This window comes from Lolium rigidum, chromosome 1, assembly GCF_022539505.1.
Source record: "Lolium rigidum isolate FL_2022 chromosome 1, APGP_CSIRO_Lrig_0.1, whole genome shotgun sequence".
NCBI lineage: Eukaryota > Viridiplantae > Streptophyta > Magnoliopsida > Poales > Poaceae > Lolium > Lolium rigidum.
The window spans coordinates 39,485,024-39,491,503 of NC_061508.1; the positions used below are offsets into that span (position 1 = coordinate 39,485,024).

The following is a 6,480-nucleotide window of genomic DNA, read 5'->3' on the forward strand; positions in this document are numbered from 1 at the left end:
AGAGTCCACCTATGGCAGCCAGAGGAGGTCACTGTGTTCGGCGCGCGAGTCCACCGCGTGAGACTAGGAAATCTACCGTTCACCACTAATTTTGGCGACCGGCTCTGCCTAGCCCCCTCCCCTCCTCGACCTCCTGTCCAACGACCGGCGCCAGTGGACGAGTACACAACAGGGTTTGGCGCAGTTCACATTAGGCTGTGGTGTATTTATTCGCCGGAATAGTGCTGATGTCCTGCCCACTCGTGTAAGACAGAAAGAAATGTTGGCAAGGCGTCGCTGCCTCGATTGAGTTCTTCCACAATCCTCGACCAACTGAACTTCAATGCACACTCGTGTGGTCTGAAGTGACGTGTTGTTTTAGTTCTCCTGATGAGCCCCGCTTCTTGATTTGTTTGCATTCGTGCAATTGCAGCAGTGAGCTGAGCAATAGCGAAGCAGCAGCTTGAGCCGTTGATTAATTTGCTAGTCAATACATTGATGTTGTTTACTAGTTTGTCTCTAGAGTTTCTTTGTTCTTTGATGCTTCTTTGTATGTATTTGATACATAGAAATAGAGGTTGATGCCTTCGGGGTGGTACTAAAAAAAGTAGTTCACCATTGGCGAATTCGCTTATTATTTTCCAGGAGTCCGTTTCATACTGCCTCTTTTAGTTCAAAAGTGAAACAGAAAAAGTGTTTGCTTTGAAGTTAACTTGTATTTATTTAAGGGATAAGTTCAAGTAGTATGGCTTGAGGAGTTTAGGCACTGCATATTTTTTTGCCTCAACATGCTGGAGTACTAGATCATGTAGTTGAGCTAGTACCAGACTACTAGTGTACATCTATTTACTAATAGACATGGAGTTCAGTAGCTCACTGAAAACACACAAACATGTGCAGGTGAAAAACACATCAGATAGCACGTGTCAAGTTCATTTTGTTTGCCGGTGGAGTTCGCTTATCAATCGGAGGATTTCACCATTTTAAATTGGAAAACTTGAAATTCATTCATGAGGAATAAAAGTTCACATTTTTTCGACCACGAAGTTCACTACATCATCCTTAGGGATCGCCGATGTTAGTTCACTTCGTTTTTCGAGAAGTGCTATATCGATAAAAGTTCACTTCGTGCAGCCAGTAATTTCAGTTTTGTTCACCCAAAAGAAGTTCACTTCTTTCGTCGATTGTCGACTTAATTTGTTCTTGGGAAGAACTATGTTTCTAGAATAACTTCCACAAGAATTTGTCTATCTGTGTTGATGTTCCTATAATTTACAAAAAAATATTCTTGCAATTGCTATAGAAGTTCGCTCTTTGTTCTAGACCGATTCAGTACATTAAAAACACATGTTCACTCTTGTTCAAATTCTGGTGCATCCAAATTGCTTAATGGATTGACTCTATACTACCGATATTTAGAAGCTACCTCTGTTTCTTGAATCATTAGGCCGAGAATATGGATACTGCTTGTTGCTCCTCCACTCAAAATTGATCTGCAGAGCACCGAAAGAAATCAACGTAATGAGGAAGTCCGCTTCTATTTTGTGTCGAGTTTGATTTGTCTATCACCGAAGTTCGGGCTTCGTTTGAAAAATGGTCCTCGTTGGTCCGCGCCGCAAATTTGGAAATTATTTCGGTGAAACTTCTATAGTCAACATAAGAAGTTAACTTTCCTAACTCGGGAGTTCGCTTTTTATCGTGGAAAAGGTTTCTTTTAAGGAAGCTGCAAATAGTTCCCTACAAAAAGAAAGGAAAGTTCACTATCTAAAACCTCAGAAGTTTATACTACACTAGTTTTTGTATTGTACATATTGCGTTGGTTATTTGGGTATCTAGTTCTTCATGGCATGCTAGTTTTTTTATTTGTACTATTTAAAGCATAATGACTTACAAGTATAAATCATTAAACCATCTCTACTATGCTTATTTAACTACCTTCTTCTTGCCGGTAATGATCTAGAAGTGCCGATGCATTGATTACTGCCAAACTCGGAATGTTTTTTGACTATTAGAGACTAAAGTTCATATTGGATGGTAGCTCTTCCTGACTTGATGAATTTTGCACATATCTTGCGTTAATGATTGGTAAATTTGTCATTTGTCTTTCATATAGTCCCCTAGCATCGGTCTCCTTCAAGTGACCCTTTTTATTTTATTTTACAAATAAATCATCTCTAAAATTAATTACAGGCAGTGCACTTATGACACCTATGGTGAGTTCACTAGCGCTCATCGCTAGAGTTCGCCAGGAGCTGTGGCGGGAGTCCACCTTGAAGCGTAGCACCCGCAGGTCGTGAGTACTGTTCTGATTCGCGAGGTAGTTTTCTAGCTCTTATGATTACTATATGATCAAGGTACTATACTGAAAATTGCAGGAAGTAGAGTCGTTTACCTCAAATTAACTCCCATGTATTCATAATATGAAGTCCACATTAGGTTTATAACGGGAATACCATGTCGTGCAAGTCCACCATGTTAAAAGAAACCATTGCTGGGTAGTTCAGGACGTCTAGACTGGGGATTCATTCTTACTATGTATGTCCCGATGTGTTTCGACTATATAAAAAGGTAGAGGTTCATTTTGCTTACGAAGAAAAGTTTACATATCATTTTGTAGAAGTTTTATTTCGTGGTGAAAGCTTTGCCATAAGTTCACCGTCACCCAATCTAGAAAAAAATAGCATCTCTATTTATACACATAAAATTAATTCATATGTGGTTTATTTGTTCTTTGCTATGGAGAAGTTCACTTATTTGTTCCCGAAAAGTTCACTCTTCTTAGGTTAGTCGTGTGTATGTGTGTTCGCTCTATTCTCATATGGAGTTCACTCTTTTATTTTTTGATGGAGTTCACACTTTTATTTTTCTGAAGTTCAGTTTGGTGCACGGCTCGTTCGTAGAGTTAGTGCGGGAAATTCAGATATAAAAACTGCTGCTAGTGTTGTACTATATTTCTTAACCGCTGCCTTGTGTGATTTTGTTCATAAAGATTGTTCAGCTTTGTATTTGAGCAAATGTTGGACGATCGCAAAGCACATAGAAAACAATTTCACGGAGTTCACATATGAAGTTTACTCATTTTTGTTTGGAAATTTGTTGTTTCATACACTGTGAAGTTCACTTTTATTTAAAATGCAAGTTCGCTTGTCCAACCTAAGTATGGACTAGTATAGGTCACATTATTCAGAAAGGGAAGTTCACTTTTATTTAAAATGCATGGATATAACTGAACCATAACGTGAGTGGCTTGCTAGCGCTACACAATATGCAGTTTAGAAAGAGTGCGCAGTTTAGAGAGTTAGCGTTCAGAAAACTCATTTTTACGGGGAAGTTCAGTAAGTCCAAGATTAAATATAGAATATGGTGTTTAATAAGTGCACTTCTTCTAATCCGTGAAGCTCACTTCTCCTAATCTGTGAAGCTCACTTCTCTTAATTTGTGAAGTTCACATCTACTGCTATTTTGCATGTCCTATAACTGTTTGTTGTAATGCCTAAGAGTGAGCTATTACGAAAGTTAAGAAATATGATGGTTGCAAGTTCTTAATTTCTGCAACTAGTAGTTCTTAATATCAACAATCATCAACGTATATGGAAAACCACCTATGTAATGTATGTGGTCTTATTCAATATTCCAGTTTGGTGCGGAATTTTCTTTTCTATGTCAAAACTACTTGTTATGCTTATGATACTGACTATCATTTTTGAACTCCCCTTTTGATGAATGAGGGTTCGAGTAATTTGTTTTTCACAACATTGGAACAAGCTATCTAGGGTCTGAAGTATCCCGCGCATTGAAATGAAACTCGTTAGCAAGAGCAAGACAGATGAATCCGCATCTATTTTTCGAATGGATGATTACACTAAAAAATGATTGTTATGCAAAGGCTCCCGTAATAATACAAAGTATATGTCTGGAAGTGCACATAGGAGAAAATAGGTAGTTCATTGTATATAAAATAAATAGATGTGCTCTTCTTTTTGTAACTTTACCTTCTTCCGTCCAAAAAGTTTCATCATATAGTTTGTTTGTTATTCACAGGAAGTTCATTCATTAGAGGAAGTTCACTTTGGATTGAAAAATAGTTATATCAGGACGCACATGGATCCCTCCAATTGAAGAAGTTGTCTAGTGAGGTGTTGTTCCTCGATTTGTGTAGTTTCTTACCAGAGAAAGGCATGAACCAAATAGACTTATAACTGTGGCGTCTTTCTTTTTTACTTCTGTAGTTTGAAGCCTCCATCTGTGATGTGCGGCCCACGACTAGGAAGGCTTCCATGCAGTCGCAGGGAGTCCTTACCATTTGAAGTGTGAAGAATAGCTGGACTCCCTACCCTGAGCAAGTGCCTGAACGCTCCCTGGGGCGCTTCTGAACTTCTCCTCCTCGCCATGTCCCGTGAAGGTAAGTGGAATTTTTTCCCTACATGTGTATGCTTTCATGTCTAAAGGGAAAAACTATGTTTCTAGAAAAATTTCCACAGGAATTTGTTTTTCTGTGTTGACGCTCCTATAGTTTACAAAAAATGTTATTGCAATTGCTAAAGAAGTTCACTTATTGTTCTAGACCGGTTCAGTATGTGAAAATAAGTTCACTTTTGTTTTAATTAAGGTGCATCTAAATTGCTTAAATAGACTGACTTCATATCTACTGATATTTAGAAGCTACCTTTGTTTCTTTATAATCATTTTGCCGAGGTATGAATAGTGGTTTCTCCTCCTCTACTCAAATTTCGACTAAAGATCAGTAATAGAAATCGGCACATTCAGGAAGTTCGCTTCTATTTGAGTGGAGCTATATTTGTATATCTACGGAGGTTCAGTTTCCCTATTGGACATATTGCCTTGGTTCTTTGACTATCTAGTTCTTCATAGCAAGTTGGTTTTTATTGCCATTGTTTAGAGCATAATGTCTTACAAAAGGCTTCTGTTGCCTTTGATTTTATTTTGACCGTACTTGCTTGTGTTTTTCATAGCACTGGGCGGTTCACATGTTAACTGTGAGCAGTTCGGTTATGCCAAAGTATATATGTTATCATCAAATACTCCTTTGTTCGTGGAAAAGTTCGGATATTTCTCAGAGAAGGCGTAATCCATGTTTTTGAGAAGTGCACTAAGTAGAGTATAGAAATAATTATTAGCATAGAGTTATCAGAAAGTGACTTACAGCCATCTTGTTGTTTCAGGTAAAATCTCATGTGAATTTGAGAAACCCAAACGAACAGATGGTATATCAGCCTCAGATAATATAATGAAGATTGTTGAAGATTATACGAGTATGTTACGCCTAATCTGGCTATTGCGTACAACAGAAATGATGGTGACAAGCTGGGCTGCTATTTCAAGGTCACTTGCTAGCGTATTCAGTATAAATTTACTCGCGAACCGCGTCTGGCTGGGTTGTGAAAACAGATGCAACAGACTTGCTCAATGACCTGTTGTGTAACTATGAACTTGTGGCTGCTATGTGTGTGTGATTTTCATTTACAGATTGAGTGTTTTTTTTATGATTGGAAATGTATTCCTGTGACTTGCACTTCGTTTACAGTACTTTCACTCTTTGATTTTGCTACTATGTGCACTTTACCTTTGGTTGTCAAGTTCACTTGGTTAGCTCCAGACAGTTCACTTTTCTTTCCCAGGTTCATTGGTACTTTTTTCGCTTGGAAGTTCACATTAAGTGCGCTGCGAGTTCAGCACAATTGCCACAAAAAGTTAGCCTTGAACATGTCGGAATTTTTTCTGTTTAGTTGTGGAGAAGTACTAATAATTATTAGTTTAACTTTTACTGCTGAAATTTAGTTAATGCAACTGGAAAGTTCAATTTTGCCATCCATGATATGTTTGTGTTAATGCATGTACAGGGAATTACATGATTTAGGTTACATATGTGTACGACAGTTCACTAGGACAACGGAGAAAGTTCATTACAAAAAAAACAGTACAATACACACTTATTCGAGCATTCAAAGTGAACATTCTGTTGACACACTTATTGGAGCTTTGGAGGAAGTTCACTTTCATATTGGAGTAATTCATGTACTTTGAATATTCATGTAACTTTTATACCCCGACTGGAAGTTCACTAACAAATATCAAATAGTTCACTTACATATTAAAGCAACTCATGTACTTTGGATATTCATGAAACTTTTATACCACGACTGGAAGTTCACTAACTGATATAGAGAAGTTCACTTCCATATTCGAGCAGCTCACGTACTCTATTTTTATGGGCGGAAATTATAGGCATAGAAATCATTCATATGGCCTCTGATTGCGTAAATTGATCAACGCCACATACAATTAGCAATCATATAACTCTATTAATACCCCAACACACCACAAAACCGCACCTAATCAATCTAGGTGAGCCAATTTCAAAAATATTCTCGTGTCGGCGTTATCTCCGCTTTTGCGTATTACAAAAATTAAACTTAAACCGTACAGAATTTGGAAAAACCTTCAACACGAAAAAGGTGCGCCTAGTCAATATCTTTCCAA

At 37.8% G+C, this 6,480-nt stretch overlaps 1 long non-coding RNA gene across 1 annotated transcript; it reads left to right on the forward strand.

Moving 5' to 3' along the window:
* The first annotated feature begins 2,235 nt into the window (after positions 1 to 2,235).
* LOC124671505 lies at positions 2,236 to 4,236 on the forward strand. The gene is made up of 3 exons (XR_006992686.1): positions 2,236 to 2,296; positions 4,021 to 4,115; positions 4,209 to 4,236. It is a non-coding gene; the product is annotated as an uncharacterized LOC124671505 (long non-coding RNA).
* The last annotated feature ends 2,244 nt before the right edge of the window (positions 4,237 to 6,480 follow it).